Consider the following 22,106-nt stretch of genomic DNA (forward strand, 5'->3'; position numbering starts at 1 on the left):
AAAGGTAATGAATTAAAAACAACAATTTACTTCCACAAATAATAGTAGAAACATGTTAAGAAGGAACATGGTAGATGGAAGCAGAGAAAGACACGCGGCCCTACTCGCAGCTCTATGCGATCACGGCTGTTCATTCACTCCAGTCCCTGTTCCAACCTGCTCCCCGCGCTCCCTTCAATCCCATTGGCACCGAGAAACATCAGACGAATGATCCCTCGTAACGTGTCCTATGTGTGGACCTGTCCAAATGCCTCAAATGTTGTTATTATTTATGGAATTCTCTGCACAGAAGGCAGTGGAGGCCAATTCACGATGTTTTCAAGAGAAAGTTAGATGTAGCTCTTCCACAATTTACTTCCACAAATAATAGTAGAAACATTTTATGAAACATGGTAGATGGAAGATGAAAGACACGCGGCCCTATTGCGGCTCGATGCGATCACGGCTGTTCATAATAATAATAATAATAATAATAATAATAATATATTTTATTGTCATTGCACATAAGTGCAACGAGATTTGGTATGCAGCTTCTATCCGATGTCATAACTTAAACAACTTAAATAAAAATAAAAAAACAATCCAGTTCCTGATAAAAAACTGTACGAATAGTTAATAAAGTGCAGGTTAAAAAAAAGCAACATTAAAATACAAGTAAAAAAAACAGTCATGAAATGTCCAGGGCAGCTGATTTAAGTGGCCTGAGGTAGTGCCAGAGTTATTACTCAGTGCAATAAATGGTCAGTGCAAAAGCAGCATAATCAGGTGGAGTGCCTGTTTAGCAGCCTCACAGCCTGTGGACGGAAGCTGTTTAGCAGTCTGGTTGTCCGGGCTTTGATGCTACGGTATCTCTTGCCTGATGGCAGGAGATCTAGATGTGTGTGGAGTGGGTGCAATCTGTCCTTTGCTATTCTCAGTGCTTTTTTCAGGCAGCGGCTCTGGAACAGTTCTTGAACCGAGGGTAGCGAGACGCCAATGATCCTCTCTGCTGCCCCTCACTACCCTCTGCAGACTTCCTGTCTGAGCAGTTACAGTTGGAGTACCACGTGTTCATGCAGTACGTGAGTACAGACTCCACCGTGCCCCTGTAAAACGTCCTGAGGATGTTGGTGGGCAGTGAGACAGTCAAAATAGTCTACTCCAGTACATGCACTCCAGTCCCTGTTCCAACCTGCTCCCCGCGCTCACTTCAATCCCCTTGGCAACGAGAAACATCAGACGCATGATCCCTCTGAACCTAGATGTAGCTCTTAGGGATAACGGACTCAAGGGATTATGGGGAGCAATCAGGAACAGGGTACTGATTTTGGATGATCAGCCATGATCATATTGAATGGCGGTGCTGGCTCGAAGGCACCGAATGGCCTACTCCTGCACCTATTTTCTATGTTTCAATGTTAGATTCGTAGAATCATACGGCCCGGAAACTGGTTGTTCAGCCCACCTTTGAGTATAGCAGTTGGGAGGCCATGTTAACGTTATACTGGGCATTGGCGCTGCCGCATTTATGATATTGCGTTCATTATAGAGAGGGGTTCAGCAGGCTATAACTTTATTTTTTGGCGCGCAGGGTGGGGTGGGGGGGGGGGGGGGGGGGGGGGGGGGGGGGGTGGGGGGGGGGGGGATGATAAGATCATGAGAGGAATAAATCGGGTAAATGCACAGTAGATTACCCAGAATAAGGGAATCGAGGCCAGGGTGCACGGGCCCAAGTGAGAGGGGAAAGATAGGATACGATCCTGAGCGGTAACTTTGTCATACAAGGATAGGTATACGGAACGAGAGGAGGTTGTTGAGGCAGGTTCTGTCATAACGTTTAAAAAAACATTTGGACAGATACATGGATAGGAAAGGTTTCGAGGGATATGGGCTAATCGCGAGCAAGTGGGACCAATGTATATGAGTCATTGACTTTATGCCTGTACTCACTCAGACGGCACAGAGTCGCAGAACACCAGAGACCCGGGTTCGATCCTAACATCGAGTGTTGGCCGTCTGGAGTTTGCATGTTTTCCCTGTGACCGCGTGGGTTTCCTCCGGGTGCTCCGGTTTACAAGAATGATCACAGGAATGAGTGGGCTAACATAAGATGAACATTTGACGATACTGGAGCGGATACTGGGGGTGGGGGGTGGGGGAGAGATCAGCCCTGATTGAAGGCAGATTAGACTTGATGGGATGAATGAGCTAATTATTCTCCTATAACTTAAGACCTTACGACCAGTCAACGTATTTTATAAGTACAATCAAGCCAGACACAAGCACAACACAAGTACAGAGAGTTAAATACCAGTGCAGAACATAGCGTAACACTGTTAGTGCATTACAGTTACATAGGAGCATTTTGTGAGTTTTCGGAGTGGCAACGTTTAAGAAACGTTTGCGCAGATACGTGAATAGGATCGGGTTAGCGGAAAATTGTCTAAACGCAGGCAGGCAGCACTAGTGCAGACGTGGCATGTTGGTCGGCGTGGGCAAGTTGGGGAGGGGCCTGTTTCCACGCTGTATGACTCTATAACTCGATCCTTGACGTTCATGGTGATTTCCATACTCGCGGTACTTTCCCTAATTTATCATGCTAATCGGATGCTCAGAGGACTATAACAGATAGATCAAATACAATTTCCCTCACTTAGTTATGTTAGATCTGCTCATTCCCAATGCTCCCAATGTTCTGTGATTACGTCTTTCATTGCAGATTCCCACATATTCCCGCCTCCGAGCTCATGCCAACGGATTGTTTTTACCCGTTCTGTCTTTGTTCTTCCTAGATAATGGGGTTAAAGATTCAACCCAAGCATCATAAATATCGTTACCTCTCTCTCCGCAACCAGCTCGTTCTAAACGCAGGGACGCAGTTCATCACTTCTTAAATTTCGACCTCACCGTGCACTGGTGATTTCGTAAACCTCCATATGGTCACCTGAGAGCTAATGCTTTTATTTCCCTAATTCCAGCTGAACCCTTGGCGCACTGGTAGTTCTTACAGTTTCTGCGCTTTATTCGATAAAAACAAAACCAGGTTCAGGAATAGCTACTTCCCCACAGCCATCAGGCTATTAAACATGGCTCGGACAAAACTCTGATTATTGACAACCCATTATCTGTTATTTGCACTTTATCAGTTTATTTATTCATGTGTGTGTATATTTATATTATGGTATATGGACACACTGATCTGTTTTGTAGTAAATGCCTACTATGTTCTGGTGTGCTGAAGCAAAGCAAGAATTTCATTGTCCTATCAGGGACACATGACAATGAACTCACTTGAACTTGGACTTGAACTTGAACTTTAATTCTTCTCCTATTTCCCTATTTTCTGTCATAGATCCTGGACTCTACGACCCACGTTTACCCTCGCATGTCATCCATTTTATGTGTCATTGACAGCTCTTACAGTCTGTTTTGGATATCAGTCTACTCTCTTATTCGTTTTCACTTCTTTGTCTCTTTGCTGCCCTTGCTGAGGCGAATTCTAAAGAATTCGCAGTCCGCAGGTTAGTGGCAATCTGGCAAATTTATTACACTGTTCTTAAACCTTAAATCTCAGAATCACACAGAATAATAATAATAATAATAATAATAATAACTTTATTTATAAAGCACTTTAAACAACCGCAGTTGCCACAAAGTGCTGTACATGAGAACTCATGGACAAAAAGTTATTACAAACCATGAAAGACCGTAAAACGAAGGACTAAAAAACAGTAAAAATTTAAAGACATTAAAAGCACTAAGAACAGGAGCAATGTCTCAGCCAGTGTCGAAAGCCAGAGAATAAAAATGAGTTTTTAGGGAGGATTTGAAGATGGACAGTGAGGGGGCCTGTCTGATGTGCAACGGCAAGGTGTTCCAGAGTGCCGGAGCAGCAACAGAAAAGGCTCTATCCCCTCTGAGCTTCCGCTTAGACCTTGGTACCTCAAGGAACAGCTGATCAGCTGACCTGAGGCACCGGGCAGGAGCATATAGGTGGAGCAGCTCAGAGAGGTAAGGCGGGGCGAGCCCATTCAACGATTTGAAAACAAATAAAATAATTTTAAAATTAACGCGAAAGTGCACTGGGAGCCAGTGAAGGGAGGCCAAAATTGGCGTAATGTGCTCCCTCTTTCGAGTTCCGGTTAAAAGGCGACCCGACCCGAAACATCACCCATTCCTTCTCTCCAGAGATGCTGCTTGTCCCGCCGAGTTCCTCCTGCATTTTGTGTCTACCTTCGGTTTAAACCATTTTGAACCAGCTGGAGACGAGCCAATGAAGCTCGTGCGACTCCAGAGTAGAGTGCGTTACAGTAATCCAGCCTAGATGTAATAAAGGCATGGATTACTGTTTCAAAATGCTGCCGCTCGAGGATGGGCTTCACCTTTGCCAGCTTCCTTAGGTGAAAGAAGCTGGACTTAACCACCGCGCCTATTTATTTATCTAGTTTAAAATCACCGTCCATCCTAAAACCCAGGTTTAAAACTGTTGGCTTTACGGACAATGCCAGTGGACCCAAGTCAACAAAGGGAGGTTCCCGGCAGCCATTTGGGCCAAACAAAATCACCTCTGTCTTTTTTTCATTAAGTCCCAGAAAGTTTAAGGCCATCCAGGACTTAATGTCCTCAAGACAAGACAGAAGTGATTTTAGAGAATAGTCGTCTTCTTTCCTGAGTGGCATATATAATTGGCTATCATCTGTGTAAAAGTGAAAGGAGATGCCATGCCTTCTTAAAATTGAGCCCAGAGGCAATAGGTATAGAGAGAAGAGCAGGGCCCCTAAAATTGAGCCCTGTGGAACCCCATATGCCAAGGGATTGGAGGAGGATTCAAAGCCAGCAAGGCTTACACGCATGGTTCTGTCTGCCAGATAGGACCTGAACCATGCCAGAAGATAGAAACAAAATGCTGGAGAAACTCGGCGGGACAGTCAACATCTCTGGAGAGAAGGAATAGGTGACGTTTCGGGTTGCGACCGTTCTTCAGACTCAAGAAGGGTCTCGACCCGAAACATCACCCATTCCTTCTCTCCAGAGATGCTGCTTGTCCCGCCGAGTTCCTCCTGCATTTTGTGTCTACCTTCGGTTTAAACCAGCATCTGCAGTTCCCTCCTACACACTCAGAGTCACACAACACGGAAACTAGACATTCAGCCCAACTTGCCCATGGGGACCAAATTCTCCACCAGTCTGCGTTTGACCCATATCCTCTGAACCTTTCCTATTCGTGTACCTGTCCAAATATCATTTAAACGTTGTAGTTGTACTTTCTTCTTTCACTTCCTCTGGCAGCTCGTTAATTTACCTATCACCCTCCGTATGAAAACAACGTCTTCAGGTGTCATGTAAATCCTTCCTCTCCCACCTTAATCCAAATGCCCTCCAGCTTTAGACAACTATGGGGAAAGGATTGTGACCATGCATCACATCAATGCCTGTCATATTGTAAACCTTCTAAAGATCATCCATTAACCCGCCTCCCTCGAAAGTAAACAGTCCCAGACGATACAGTCTTACCATGTATCTGAAGACGTCCAGTCACGGCAAAGATCTTGGGAACCTTTTCTGTGCCCATTCCTACTTAATCACATCCATCTTTTAACATCAGTAAGCAATGGTGTACCACAGGGATTGGTGTTGGGACCTTTGTTTTTTTTTTATAATATACGAAACTAAATTGGACGAGAACGTATGTGATCTGATGTTGATCTGTTGACAGCACGATGGATGGTGGAGAAGCAGTGAATAAGGGGAGGTGCCCTGATATACAGACAGACTTATATCAACTGGACAGTTGGTTGGACAATTATATTTAATCGAACCGATAATTGAATTTAATCGCGACAATTGTGAGATGATGCACATTGGGTTGTCTAATATTGGCCGGACATAGACAACGTTATAGACATCGGATGCGTTGACATACACAGGGATCCTGCATTGCAGGTTTACAGTACACTGAACATGGCAACACAAGTAGATAGGATAGTGAAGAAAACATTTACCTTGCTTGCTTCACAGGCAGAGACACTGGAAAGAACTGAGGCAAGGTGTTGCAGCGGTAAAAGGCATCGATTACGGCGCACTTGCAATACTGAATACACTTCTGGTCACAATGCTATAGAAATGACATGGTAGCGGTAGAAAGAGTCAAGAGAAGATTCGCCGGGATAATGGACAGCAGTCAATAGACAATAGGTGCAGTAGTAGGCCATTCGGCCCATCAAGCCAGCACCGCCATTCAATGTGATCATGGCTGATCATCCACAATCAGTACCACCTTGCTGCCTTCTACCCATATCCCCTGACTCTGCTATCTTTAAGAGACCTATCTAGCTCTCTCTTAAAAGTATCCAGACAACCGGCCTTCACGCCCCTCTGAGGCAGAGAATTCCACACTCACAACTCTCTGTGTGAAAATGTCTCTCTTCATCTCCGTTCTAAATGGGTTATCCCTTATTCTTAAACTGTGGACCCTGGTTCTGGACTCCCCCAACATCGGGAACATGTTTCCTGCCTGTAGCGTGTCCAAACCCTTAATAATATTTTATGTTTCAACAAGATCCTCTCTCATCCTTCCAAACTCCAGAGTGTACAAGCCCAGCCGGTCCATTCTCTCAGCATATGACAGTCCCGCCATCCCGGGAATTAACCTTGTGAACCGACGCTGCACTCGCTCAATAGCACAATACTCCAGGTGTGGTTTTACTAGGGCCATGTACAACTGCAGAAGGACCTCTTTGTTCCTATACTCAACTCATCTTGATACGAAGGCCAGCATGCCATTCCTTTCTTCACTGCCTACTGTACCTGCATGGTTATTTTCATTGACTAATGAACACGACCCTCAGATCTGGTTGTCTTTCCCCTTTTCCCAACTTGACACCATTTAGATAATAATCTGCCTTCCTGTTTTAGCTACTAAAGTGGACAACCTCACATTTATCCACATTAAGCTGCATCTGTCATGCATTTTCCCACACACCCAACGTATCCACGTCACCCTGCATTCTCATAGCATCCTCCTCACAGTTCACACTGCCACCCAGCTTTGTGTCATCTGCAAATGTGCAAATGTAATCCCTTCGTCTAACTCATTAATATATGTTGTAAATAAATGCGGTCCCAGCGACCTCACATTTATCCACATTAAGCTGCATCTGTCAAGCATTTGCCCACACACCCAACGTGTCCACGTCACCCTGCATTCTCATAGCATCCTCCTCACAGTTCACACTGCCACCCAGCTTTGTGTCATCTGCAAATGTGCAAATGTAATCCCTTCGTCTAACTCATTAATATATGTTGTAAATAACACTAGTCACTGCAGCCATTTTGAAAGGGATTTGTTCCATTCTGAAAGGGACCCGATGCATGGAATGGGGGGTTTTAATTAATAGAAAGGGTTGGAAGGGCTTAGGTTCCTTACACTGGAGCCCAGATCGGACAGTAAATTATAAAATTACGAGATGCATTAATATCATAGATAATCAAGGTTTTTATCAAGAGGATAGGAGAGATGATATGGATTGAAGGGGAAAGAGAGATATGTAACGGCGACCTCAGGGGAAATATTTCACACCAAGCTCATCTCCAAATACGTGGAACTTGGAATCAGCACTCCCCTTTGCAACTGAATGCTCCACTTCCTGACCAACAGGCCATTATCAGTGAGGATAGGTGACAAATCATTATCTATTATAATATAAAACTCTGTGTCGGGCTGGCTGTTTGGCCGGGTGTGTTTCTGACTTGTGGCTACCAGCCTTTGATTCGTTGCCACGCCAACGTCAGACGCAGAAACGCCCAGGTTTTTTCGGTAGAGATTACACTTTTCATTCCAAGTAACCACTCCTGATTAAATTTCGTCGTGTTTATGTACACATTTTTAATAAAATCCTTCTCCCCCTCCCCCCAAAATTAAAAAAAAAACAGCTCTCATCCATAACGTTGGTGAACGTTCCATCGTGTGTTGTCACAATGCAACGTTCCATCGTGTGATGTCACAATGCCCAATGCTCACAGATGTCCAATCGGAATGGATCCATTTGCAGCAGCCCCAGCCCCTCCCCCCCACCTCCGCAGCTTGTGTCGAAGCGCGTCACCACGTGTGTGGGAATAGAGAAAGAGGATTGGGGATGATAGGGAATGGGGAACAGATGGAGTGTCCCTACCCCTCCCCCTTCCACTCTACCTCCCTACTATTCCCCTCTCTCCCCCCACCCCTCTGCCCCTCCCTCCCCTACCCGTCTCCCTCCTCCCCCTCCCCCACACCTCTCTCCTCCCCATCCCTCTCTCCTCCTCTTCTCCATCTCCCTCTCCTCACACCTATCCCTCTCCTCCCCCTCCTTCTCCCACCCCATCCCTCTCTCCCCACCCCCCTTCCCTTTCCCCCCTTCCCCACTCCCTTCCCTCTCTCCCCATCCCCTCCCCCACCCCCTCCCCCACCCACTTCCCTCCCCCACTCCTTTCCCTCTCTCCCCCACCCCCTTTCCCCTCCCCACTCTCCCCCACCCCCTTCCGTCCCTCCACCACGTTTCTCTCTCTCCCCACCCTCTCCCCTCCCCACTCTTCCCCCTCCATCCACACTCTCCCCCCCTCTCCCCCCTACCCCATCTCCCTCCTCGCCTCCCTCCCCTATCCCCCACACCTCTCTCCACCTCCCCACAATCCTCCTCCCCATCCCTCTCTCCTCCCCCTCTCCATCTACCTCTCCTCACACCTCTTCCTCTCCCCCTCCTCCTCCCACCCCCATCCCTCTTTCCCCCACCCCCCTTCCCTCTCCCTTTCCCTCTCCTCCTTCCCTCTCCCGCACCCCTTCCCTCTCTCTCCCACCTCCCTCCCCCCACCCCCTACCCCGCTCTCCTCTCCCTCCCAAATCTCTCCCGTTTCCTCCTCCCCCTCTCCCGTCCCTCCCCTCTTCTCGACCTCCCCTCTCCCCACCCCGTCTCCCTCTCCCCTCCTCCTCCCACCTGTGTGTTTGGGGGGTGGTTAGTGTGAGTGTGATGCCGCAGCCCCAGCCCCCCCCCTCCCACCCGCTCCCCGCAAACGCGCGTTGGGGAAACAGACCCAACGGGTCTGCACTTGGTCTAGTCAACTATAATTCTCAACACTGGTACCCCGCAAGGATGCGTACTCAGCCCCCCACAATACTCCTTGTACACACATACTGGTGCAGACAAATACCAATGCAACTCAACTTACAAGTTCACAGATGACACCACCGGAGTTGGCTCAATATCAAATAATGACGGAGTACAGGAAGGTGATCGAGAACCTTGTGTCAAGATAACAAACTCCGTCGATGTCAGCAACGCAAAGGTGATAGAGATCGATTTCAGGGAAAATAGTGGTAAACATAACCCGTATACATTGACGGAGTCCACGTAGAGATGCTCAACAGTTTGAGTTCCTCGCAATAAATATCAACAGCAATTTGTCCTGGAGCAGCCACATCAAACCTATGCACAAGAAACCATACTAATGCATCTGTCTGGTTCCTTAGATCGCTTATGACGTTTGTTATGTCCCCAACGAGTCTCATCTACTACAACTGCGTGGAAAGCATTTTATCGGCACGCATCACACCATGGTTTGGGAATAGATCCATCTATGTCCGTAAGACGTTGTAGAGACTGGTGGACACAGCCCAGACCATCGCATACACCAACATCCCATTGAATCCATCAACACTTCACGCTGACTCGGCAAGGCCACCACAATAAACAAGGACCAGTCTCATCCTGGGCATCCCTCGTCTCCCCATCCGGCAACAGGTACCGTAGTTTAAAAACGCACACCTCGAGATTCAGGGACAATTTCTTCCCAGATGCATCAGCCAACTGAATCTTTCTCTCATCAGCTAGAATGCGGTCCTGGCATCCCATCTAACTCATTGGACTCTCTCATTGGACCCAAGACTCTCTCTAACTTCTACAGGTGCACAGTCGAGAGCATGCTGACCGGTTGCATCGTGGCTTGGTTCGGCAATTTGAGCGCCCTGGAAAGGAAAAGACTACAAAAAGTAGTAAACACTGCCCAGTCCATCATCGGCTCTGACCTTCCTTCCATCGAGGGGATTTATCGCAGTCGCTGCCTCAAAAAGGCTGGCAGTATCATCAAAGACCCACACCATCCTGGCCACACACTCATCTCCCTGCTACCTTCAGGTAGAAGGTACAGGAGCCTGAAGACTGCAACAACCAGGTTCAGGAATAGTTACTTCCCCTCAGCCATCAGGCTATTAAACCTGGCTCGGACAAAGCTCTGATTATTACCAACCACTTTCTGTTATTTGCACTATCAGTTTATTTATTCATGTGTGTATATATTTATATCATGGTATATGGACACATTTATCTGTTTTGTAGTAAATGCCTACTATTTTCTGTGTGCTTAAGCAAAGCAAGAATTTCATTGTCCTATACAGGGACACATGACAATAAACTCACTTGAACTTGAACTTGAGACCTTTGAACTATATGTAGTCGGACTGTATCTTGCACTATATGTCTTTATGTGAGCACTGTGGAAGGCTTGATTGTATTCAAGTATGCACGTTACAATAATGAACTAAACTGAACACCGTTGTTATCAGGAAATACCCGTGTAGGGAGGAAATGCAGATGCTGATTTACACCGAAGATAGACACAACAAGCTGGTGTAACTCAGCTGGACAGGCCGCATCTCTGAAGAGAAGGAATGGGTGACGTTTCAGGGTCGAGACCCGTCTTCAGTCATTCCTTCTCTCCAGAGTTGCTGCCTGTCCCGCTGAGTTACTCCAGCATTTTGTGTATTTTTATCAGGAAAGAACTACCAGTGGGGAGCCTTGAGGCGGATACAAATACCGACATTTAAAGGCACTCGCACAGGTACTTAGAGAAGAAAGAGAATAGCGATACCCGCCCCTGATGCAGGCGAATGCGTTCAACGCCGTTCAGGTCGGCAGGTCGCCAATATCTCTATCAAATTGTTCCTCTGATCCGGCGCATATTCCCACGCTAGAACGTCTCCCAGAGATACGGAGTGATAACATTTGATTGTTAAAAGTGCCTCGAAACCGGCTAGCTTTGCTAAGGTTTATAAATACACTGGGTCGTCTTTTTATGTTGCTGTAAATAATGAGATTTTGGACAAAAATCAGGGAGGGATCAAAATCTGCGTCCTGTGAATTCAGGCGCTATAATAACCCAACAGAAAAGATTCAATGCAAACGTCATCTTTCCTAACAAAAATCTGTTTGATGCTTTTAATAATAATTCAGAAATCCAAATAACAGTTCACTCGGTCACCATCCTGCTCCGTAGTTGTGACCACACGGCGATCAGTAAAAGCGAGACATTCAGCAAAGTTACTTACAGTGTAAGCAATAACGTTACAATTATGGGAGCTAGATCTCCCGGGTAATAGTCCCGATGACTGAACCGGTAACACCGAACATACAAAAAGCCTTTACAAAAGGACCAGAGCAGCGACACACAACTCTGGGCAGCGGGTTCGAGACCCGAGCGGCGCCTTACCGGTAACTCCAATGACCGCAAGAACAGGGTAGTATATGCGCTCGATCTGGAAGATTACTGGGTATCCCATTTCATCCGAGAAATCCCTGGTGCCGTGCACGCGGCGATTCTGCCCGGCCCAATGTCATGATGTGTTTAGAGAAGCATCATTTATATTGGGAACGCATCTTCAGTGTGGCAATTAGCGGAGTCGTGTGATCAGTGGATTAGTTACACACAGCTGAACAGGGAAGCGCCCATGCAATTTAATTTGAAGGTTGTCGCGTAATTGGATCTATTGTGAGGGATTTTTATGAGACAGATGCCAAAGGAGGTGCAATGGCGCAATTTTACTTGTCCCGTTAACAAACGGAGTCACCCACCACTCTCGGATGCAGAAGGTGAGCATCTGTGGGAGCGACGGTGCGTTTCCAAATGTAACTAAGCTGAACAGCCTCCTCCCTACCCAAGAGGATATCTTATTGGGGGTTTTTTCTCGAGGGTCAGATGAGTGGAATGCTATTTCATGTTGCTAAAATGAACTGGGTTGTCTTGGGCAATTAAGGAGGGCGTTCTATTTTTAATGATACAGACTGCAGCCACACCGCATGGGCAGTGGGGGACATAAGACATGTTAGGCCCTGGGATGTTTATGAAGGGGACTGTGTGACGATAATTTAATTTCCATTCTCTCCCTTTGTAGTTAACCATTTTAGTGAGGTCGATCTTACCTTCCAAGGAACAACTCCTGTACCTTGCACTGGAGTGGTTGACCAACAAATTCACCACCTCCTTTATATGGCACGACGAACCGGGACATTGACTGACTGGTTCTATCAGAGTCTCTTTGATGTGATCTTCAAGTTCAAGTTCGTATTTATTATCACATGCAACAATTGGTACAGTGAAATTTGAGTTACCATACAGCCATACAAATAAAAAGAACACAATACACAACAGAGTTTAACATAAACATCCACCAGAGCGGAATCAACGTTCTCACTGTGATGGAAGGCAAGACAGTTCAGTCATCGACCACTTTGTTCATCCGTGGCCAGGGCCTACCCTCCGCAGTCGCCGCTCCGGACGGCCCGATGTAGAAGCCCTCTCACTAGCATGATCAGGATGATCGAAACTCCGGCGTCGGAACGGATCGGAACACACTCTGCGGCATCACACTCTTTCAGCATCGGCCGCTTCTTACCGGAGACTGCAGCTTCCGAAGTCCACAGGCCGAGCTGTGCGGAATTCCAACACTGATGATCCTCGGCAAAAGATCCCAGGCTTCCGGGATGTTCAAGTCATTCGATCAAAGCTGCTTTGATTAAGGTCACTCACCTGCCATTGGCAGGCTGCCAAATTCAGACATTTTTGATTCATGCTTGTCTCTATGCTTTGATCAGTGAAGGAACGTCCTAGTTACAATTAGTAATCAGTTTACTGGATAGAATATGTCACTTGATAGTTCCCTAGAAAGGTACATAAAAGATTGATATAAGACACTCCGAGGTACAATTACATTGTACATGTCATAGTTCTCTGTAGGTGGTTACACAGGTAAACAAAAGAAGGCATGGGGCATGATTTCCTTTATTATCTGCACCATTCTGCACATGAGCACTGTGTGCAGTTCTGGTCGCCCTACTCTTCTATGTCTACGTTTTATTTTATGTCTATGACCTTCCCTCCTACGGTACCCGATCATGCCCCATACCCACAAAAACACGCTGAAAATGATGCCAACTTAAATTAATCATTTTTGCTGCATGAGACCCTTATTCCCCCATTCCATGCATATCCATGCACGATCTAAATGTTTGCTAAACGCCACAATAGTCTCTGCCCACACCACTCCTAGCAGCGGGCTCCAAGCATGCACCACTCTAGGTTGCCCGCTCCTATTGCCCACCAGCACTCACGATGAGAAGTGGCAGGACCGCAGAACAGGATGATATACATAGCTGGTCATAAGTGATTGGTGCAGAATTAGGCCATTCGGTCCAACAAGTCTACTCCGCCATTCAATCATGGCTGATCTATCTCTCCCTCACAATCCCATTCTCCTGCCTCCACAACCTCTGACACCCGCACTAATCAAGAATCTATCTGTCTCTGCCTTAAAAATATTCACTGACTTGGCGTCCACGGCCTTCCGTGGCAAAGAATTCCACAGAATCACCACCCTCTGACTAAATAAACGTCTTCTCGTCTCATTCCTTAAAGAACGCCATTTAATTCTGAGGCTATGACTTCTAGTCCTAGACTCTCCCACTCAGCATTGTCAGCTGCCCATTGCTTAGCCCGCCAGTACTCACATGTTGCTTCTTCAACGTGTAACCCTGTAGAATTGGATGTTGGCTTTAGGCAACTTTGATATTGCTGCGAGCATGGCCAGTTCAAGGAATTACAACATAGGTAACCCACATCTGTATAAAATTGGTAGATAAAGCAAAGAGTAAGACAACGGATTTCCTCCTGTTCTCAATCTCTGGGTCAGCGCGGAGTCCCTTGCGGAGGCGATTGGCTGTAACCAAGATGAGGAGCCTTTTCATGTTGGAATGTCGCATTAAGTTAGCTGTAATCTAATAAGGACGCATCCAAGAAACTTCAATTAGATATAGTTCAAAATGTACATTATTTTGTAAAAACCGAACTACTTTGTACTAACTTCAAGAAAATTAAAACATTTTGTTAATTCTAAAGTTAACTAACCTTTTAATGACTTTGTTGTGACTGCTTTTTGTGCGAAATCATTTGAATATTTGGTTGCAACATGGAGGTACGCAGTTTCAGCTGCTAGATGGGTATCCATCTTCTAGATGGCTATCCGTCATTTGTGACCTTAAAGGGTCTTGATTTGCGTTAGGTAGGAGAATGTAGATTCGCAGCAATAAGTGGTTGAAAAGCAAGAAATTCTTTTTCGTGCATGTTGCCAAAGACGTGTGTATTCTATTGCATTTTTCCATATTTCAATCGGATTTTTCTTAGCGTCAAATAAGGACTTTAAAATGTCATCTTCTGAGAGCTCAATCAATTCCATCTGTAGTTGTTTAGGAGCCTTGGGGGCATCAACGAGGTGAGATTGAAATGCTAATTTGAGTGTGATTTCATGATTCGCAAAGTCAGTAAACCTTTCATTGTATTCTTTAATTAATAAGTCTCTAACAGCTGCGTATTCTTCAAATGGTTCGCATGAATCCTCCTGCTCATCAATATCCTTCGTTAATTGGGGAAAATGTTCATCCGAAATTTCATTTTGAAGAAGAGTTCTGAAAAAAAGATAGCTTTTTTCGAAATGCTTGGATGTGTTGCCGCATATCATATATAGACTTAGTTTTACCTTGCATAGAAACATTCAAGTACTTTTGCTTTAACATGATATCACACAGAAATGCAGTATATAGAAATCTTCTTTCAATAATTCACATTGCTGATTTTGTTGTTTATGAAATCTAACTATCTGTTCTCGCAAAGATAAAACATTTGTAATCACCTTTCACTGCGGTAGACAACGCACTTTACAATGATACGTCAAATCCACACTGAATGCCTCATCGTCCAACGTTAGCATATTACAAAACTGACGATGCTGTGTTGCATTTGTCCCACTTGGGCGGCATTTGCGCGTCATTTATGCGACATCATTTACGCGTCACGAAGCACGACGCACGCGTCGTGTTGCGCACATAATGTGCGCATGGTGCGCATTACGTGCGCATGGCGCGTGGTGTCGTAGGCAGTGATGCGCGGTCGCGCGCGGCGCCCCAGGATTATGGGATGTACAAAATCTTCACGCGCCATATGCGATACGCACAAATGACGCCCATGTGGGACAGGCCCCCTTAACCTCCCTGCCTGACTGGCGCCTGAGGCTGGTTGACGAGAGGGAAAATGTCGGGGAGAGTCCGCCGGCCGTCCAGTCTTCAGTATTATCAACTTTTGGTAGCGGTGCTTTGTGATACTGCAATATCAACATTGAAAAAATTCAATGCTCAACAGCATTATGTCATTCGTAAGGACCACAAATATTTCAAATTAGAGAGTGAGGCGCAAAACGTTGCATTGCAGAAATTAAAAGATGAATAGCAAATGCAAAGGCAGTTATTTCCCTGAAATAATGCTACTGAAGCGACTTTATAAAGTAGCTTGTATACTATGGGGGGAAAGGGGAATCCATTTAGCGATGTAAAAGTCGCATTAGAACTAAATCATGAGCATAACAGGTATTAAAATAGCTCTCATGACTTACTAGTGTTTTAATTGTGGCCAGCAGTCGGGGCGGATTATTTCGTTGAATATTCTTTTACTCTTTGGTATTTTAAATACGTTCATTTTAAGATTACAATAAAAATAATAAAAGACAAACAAAAACATATTAATAAAAATAAAAGGATTTGTACGACAAAATTTGGATTCATTCAAAAGGCCGCACTCAATGGCCTAGAAGGCCGCAGGTACCCCACCCCTGGCAGTAACACTGTTCCTGATAGTCTGAGCGTTAAACACCAAGATCAGTGCGATCGGAAACAGCGGCGTTTTCGAAGTCTGTCAATCCACTCGTACACGGTCCATGAGGGTGAGCTGAAGGCTTTGTGTCTCAATGCAAGGAGCATTCGTAATAAGGTGGATGAGTTGAATGTGCAGATAGCTATTAATGACTATGATATAGTTGGGATCACGGAGACATGGCTCCAGGGTGACCAAGGCTGGGAGCTGAACATCCAGGGATATTCAATATTCAGGAGGGATAGAGAGAAAGGAAAAGGAGGTGGGGTAGCGTTGCTGATTAGAGAGGAGATTAACGCAATGGAAAGGAAGGACATTAGTTTGCAGGATGCGGAATCGGTATGGGTAGAGCTGCGAAACACTAAGGGGCAGAAAACGCTGGTGTGTGTTGTGTACAGGCCACCTAACAGTAGTAGTGAAGTTGGAGATGGTATCAAATAGGAAATTAGAAATGCGTGCGACAAAGGCAAAACCGTTATAATGGGTGACTTCAATCTACATATAGATTGGGTGAATCAAATTGGCAGGGGTGCTGAGGAAGAGGATTATTTGGAATGTATGCGGGATATTTATCTAAATCAACATGTAGAGGAACCAACGAGAGAGCAGGCTATTTTAGACTGGGTATTGAGTAATGAGGAAGGGTTAGTTAGCAGTCTTGTTGTACGTGCCCCCTTGGGCAAGAGTGACCATAATATGGTTGAGTTCTTCATTAGGATGGAGAGTGACATTGTTAATTCAGAAACAATGGTTCTGAACTTAAAGAAAGGTAACTTTGAGGGTATGAGACGTGAATTGGCCAAGATTGACTGGCAATTAATTTTAAAAGGGTTGACGGTGGATATGCAATGGAAGACATTTAAAGACTGCATGGATGAACTACAAAAATTGTTCATCCCAGTTTGGCAAAAGAATAAATCAGGGAAGGTAGTGCATCCGTGGATAACAAGGGAAATCAGGGATAGTATCAAAGCGAAGGATGATGCGTACAAATTAGCCAGAAAAAGCAGCATACCGGAGGACTGGGAGAAATTCAGAGACCAGCAGAGGAGGACAAATGGCTTAATTAGGAAAGGAAAAATAGATTATGAAAGAAAACTGGCAGGGAACATAAAAACTGACTGCAAACGTTTTTATAGATGTGTGAAAAGAAAGAGATTAGTTAAAACAAATGTAGGTCCCTTGCAGTCAGAAACGGGTGAGTTGATCATGGGGAACAAGGATATGGCGGACCAATTGAATAACTACTTTGGTTCCGTCTTCACTAAGGAAGACATAAATAATCTGCCGCAAATAGCAGGGGACCGCGGGTCAAAGGAGTTGGAGGAATTGAGTGAAATCCAGGTTAGCCGGGAAGTGGTGTTGGGTAAATTAAATGGATTAAAGGCCGATAAATCCCCAGGGCCAGATAGGCTGCATCCCAGAGTACTTAAGGAAGTAGCTCCAGAAATAGTGGATGCATTAGTAATAATCTTTCAAAACTCTTTAGATTCTGGAGTAGTTCCTGAGGATTGGCGGGTAGCAAACGTAACCCCACTTTTTAAGAAGGGAGGGAGAGAGAAAACGGGGAATTACAGACCAGTTAGTCTAACATCGGTAGTGGGGAAACTGCTAGAGTCAGTTATTAAAGCTGGGATAGCAGCACATTTGGAAAGTAGTGAAATCATTGGACAAAGTCAGCATGGATTTACAAAAGGTAAATCATGTCTGACGAATCTTATATAATTTTTCGAGGATGTAACTAGTAGCGTGGATAGGGGAGAACCAGTGGATGTGGTGTATCTGGACTTCCAGAAGGCTTTCGACAAGGTCCCACATAAGAGATTAGTTTACAAACTTAAAGCACACGGCATTGGGGGTTCAGTATTGATGTGGATAGAGAACTGGCTGGCAAACAGGAAGCAAAGAGTAGGAGTAAACGGGTCATTTTCACAATGGCAGGCAGTGACTAGTGGGGTACCGCAAGGCTCAGTGCTGGGATCCCAGCTATTTACAATATATATTAATGATCTGGATGAGGGAATTGAAGGCAATATCTCCAAGTTTGCGGATGACACTAAGCTGGGGGGCAGTGTTAGCTGTGAGGAGGATGCTAGGAGACTGCAAGGTGACTTGGATAGGCTGGGTGAGTGGGCAAATGTTTGGCAGATGCAGTATAATGTGGATAAATGTGAGGTTTTGGTGGCAAAAACAGGAAAGCAGACTATTATCTAAATGGTGGCCGACTAGGAAAAGGGGAGATGCAGCGAGACCTGGGTGTCATGGTACACCAGTCATTGAAAGTGGGCATGCAGGTGCAGCAGGCAGTGAAGAAAGCGAATGGTATGTTAGCTTTCATACCAAAAGGATTTGAGTATAGGAGCAGGGAGGTTCTACTGCAGTTGTACAGGGTCTTGGTGAGACCACACCTGGAGTATTGCGTACAGTTTTGGTCTGCAAATCTGAGGAAGGACATTATTGCCATAGAGGGAGTGCAGAGAAGGTTCACCAGACTGATTCCTGGGATGTCAGGACTGTCTTATGAAGAAAGACTGGATAGACTTGGTTTATACTCTCTAGAATTTAGGAGATTGAGAGGGGATCTTATGGAAACTTACACAATTCTTAAGGGGTTGGACAGGCTAGATGCAGGAAGATTGCTCCCGATGTTGGGGAAGTCCAGGACAAGGGGTCACAGCTTAAGGATACGGGGGAAATCCTTTAAAACCGAGATGAGAAGAACTTTTTTCACACAGAGAGTGGTGAATCTCTGGAACTCTCTGCCACAGAGGGTAGTCGAGGCCAGTTCATTGGCTATATTTAAGAGGGAGTTAGATGTGGCCCTTGTGGCTAAGGGGATCAGAGGGTATGGCGAGAAGGCAGGTACGGGATACTGAGTTGGATGATCAGCCATGATCATATTGAATGGCGGTGCAGGCTCGAAGGGCCGAATGGCCTACTCCTGCACCTAATTTCCATGTTTCTATGTTTCTATGTAATAGTGCGGGGTTTGGACACAAAACCACGGGACACCGTCGATAATAAGTGCAGGCACAAACATGAGTCACTGGGAATGGATAGCAAACAGGCACCTGCACTAACTGCCCCTAAACCAGCAGCCGCAGTGTTGTCCATGTAATATCTTGGCTTAAGCTTTAAACAATAAATAACCACATATCGGTCAGAGGTTGGGGCGACTAGGGACCAGATGGGACAGTTCAGGGCACCCATTAATAAAGCAGTCCTAACTACACACGCGAGAGTGATCGACATGAAAATAACTGGAAATTGCTGGATATTGATTAGATTAAATATCACGTCAAGAAGGACAAGTAACAGATCTGCAATCCTGGGCATTGCAGCCAGGTAGCAGGTGATGCATCTGGAGAGACCACACTTCCCGTGAGGCCTATGTAAGATCTATGAAGTTGAAATTGCATGGTGGCTTGGTGAAATATAAACTAAATAGTAGAGAATTTAGACAGGATAAGCATGGAGGGTTTAGGGCCACACAATGATGGGCATATACCAAGAGCCAGAGGAAGAGGTATAACTGTGTTCTTCACATTGGTATTCGGCCCGGGGACGTACATGGAGGCAAGCAAGCATGGAGGAGAACGCTGATATTCTACGGCATGTTGGTAACATGGAGGGGGATGTTGGATCTCTTGAAGAATACGAAGGTGGATAAATCCCTAGAGCCTAATAGGATCTAATCCAGGAGCAGGGGAAAGTTTAAATGAGATTCACGTAGCCGGGGAAATCGGTGGCAGCTTCAACGTTAGCAACCTTTCGGAGCCATTTGGACAGACATGTGGATATGTCGGGAATGAAGGGATGTGGACCATGTGCAGACAGATGGGGATCAGTTTTATTTGGCATTATGGGCGGCACAAACTTCGTCGGCTGAAAAGCCTGTTTCTCTACCGTTCCGTCCTATGCTATCTGTTATTTAATATTTTGTAAAAAAATCCATCTGTTTTTTTCCCCCCTCTGTAATGTTTATAGAGTCATGGAGTCAAAGTCATAGTCATGGTGCTGGAGTCATAGAATCATAATCATTGATTCAAAGGATATCTAAGTTTACATCCAGATCTAGATCAGTTTCAAAGATGGACCAAGGTATGGCGAATAGAGTTTAACTCTAACAAGCGTGAGCATTTGAACTTTGGTATTTCAAACCATGGCCGAAATTAATCGCTCTAAAGTAACTAGAATTAATAAACCGCTCTAAACTAAACGAATTGATCAAAAGACAAACTGAAGACACTGGGTGTTTACAAAAAAAGACACATTACTGGAGTAATTCAGCGGGTCAAGCAGCACCTCTCGAGAAAATGGATAGACGACATTTCGAGTCGGGATCCTTCTTCATAACTCGACTGTGATTTTCAGTCTGGGATATTGTGGAAGCGGAAACATAACGAGTTATCGAGGATAGGAGTGAACAGCCGTGTTAGGGCAGCGTGCAAGGAACAGATCAATGAAACCTGACAAGGAATATAAAATGTCCAGAGACTGATGAAGTTGGTGTAGGCTCGGATGGTATGATGGTACGGCAACAGGCTTTCTTTGCGGTGGAGTGGGGATGGAAGTTAGGGCAACATAGTCGATCAAATATCGCCATTGCAAATTGACTGTTTTAGACGATGCGGTTCAGAAATCATCCAATAACTCTTCCTCTTGGCTGATCATTACAGGTTATTGGAAAGGAAGTTTATGTTCACACGCCATAGGAGCAGAAAACAGGCGATGCGGCTCATCGAATCTACTTCTCCATTCCATTGTGGCCTTTCTATCTTCCCCTCTCAGTGCATTCTACTGACATCAACCCAAACCTCTGACACCCTTACTGATCAAGAACCAGTCAATCTCTGTTTTACAAACACTCAAGGACATGGACTCCAAAGCCGTTGATACGTTATAGGGAGGGTACAAAGAAGGTTTATTACATTTATTTAATTGTTTGCCGGAGGGAACTGGAGAGGCAGATACAATGACAACATTTTGCAGATATTTGGACAGGTTCATGGCTGGGAAAGGCTGGAAAACGTGGCTAGGGAGTAACCTCGGGTGAGCAACTTGCCGCCGTGGCTGACTTGGTCGGAAAGACCTGTTTCTCTGATGTATAACTTTCTGACTATCACTGGTTCCGGGACTAATGAGATACATCAGAAAGGCTCCTTAGCGATGAGAAGACGGGGGGCATTGATAGTGCGGGAAATGATGGACAGAGTAGGCAATGCAGACGGTTCCCATCGCTTGACTCTTGAACGCACTGACTGTATATGCGATGGGTTTAGATCTCACCGTGGCCTTCAATTGGGTAAATATATTGAAGGGGTAAATTTTCAAAAGAAGCGAGGAGGGACCGGGTGGAACTAGTGAGTTGATCGGTCAGGCAGCACTAACATGATGGGATGAACGGTCGCCTCTATGCTGCAATCATCGTGAGATTCTGCCGTCTATCATCTTGCTGGCGATTAAATAATGACCGATTGTGCAGTCCTGTACCCAGCTTGGATTTGTACTGCCCCCTTATGCTATGTAGGTTGATGGGTAATATTACTCAGTTAGAAAATGTTGTCATTGTTCGGAAGCAGCTTGGCTATAGACAGAGTCTATTATACAGTGCAGGTCGCCAGTGTTACGGGTGAATAGATACTAATAGAATAGAGGGATATAGACGGCATGTAGGCAAAACTGGCTAATCCATGCAGGCAAATTGATAGATATAATAATAATAATAAATTTTATTTATGGGCGCCTTTCAATAGTCTCAAGGACACCTTGAGATATGGACGGGTTGGGTCGAGGGCTCGGCCACCATTTCATGACTCTCTGGCTTTGCTCCTGGGCTTGTCGCCTAGATTTGGACCTTCGCAATACACACTGGCCTCAGATATTTCGAGTGAATCCAAATGAGCTTTAGCCCGGCTTCAGTGATGGCAAATATCTCAGGAGAGACCGGAGACAGATTATCCTCGCAGTATTTCTGGCTGAATACAGCTTCCAATGTGTCTGCCTTGTCCTCACTCATATACTCTGACAGTTATGTCAGTTGCACATGTTTTAGCTCACACATTGTCATTTAAAAACCGGTCGGGGCTAGCTTGCAACACATTCCTTCAAGGTCGGCAGAGGAG

This window comes from Amblyraja radiata, chromosome 5 (assembly GCF_010909765.2).
Source record: "Amblyraja radiata isolate CabotCenter1 chromosome 5, sAmbRad1.1.pri, whole genome shotgun sequence".
In the NCBI taxonomy this organism is placed as follows: Eukaryota; Metazoa; Chordata; class Chondrichthyes; order Rajiformes; family Rajidae; genus Amblyraja; species Amblyraja radiata.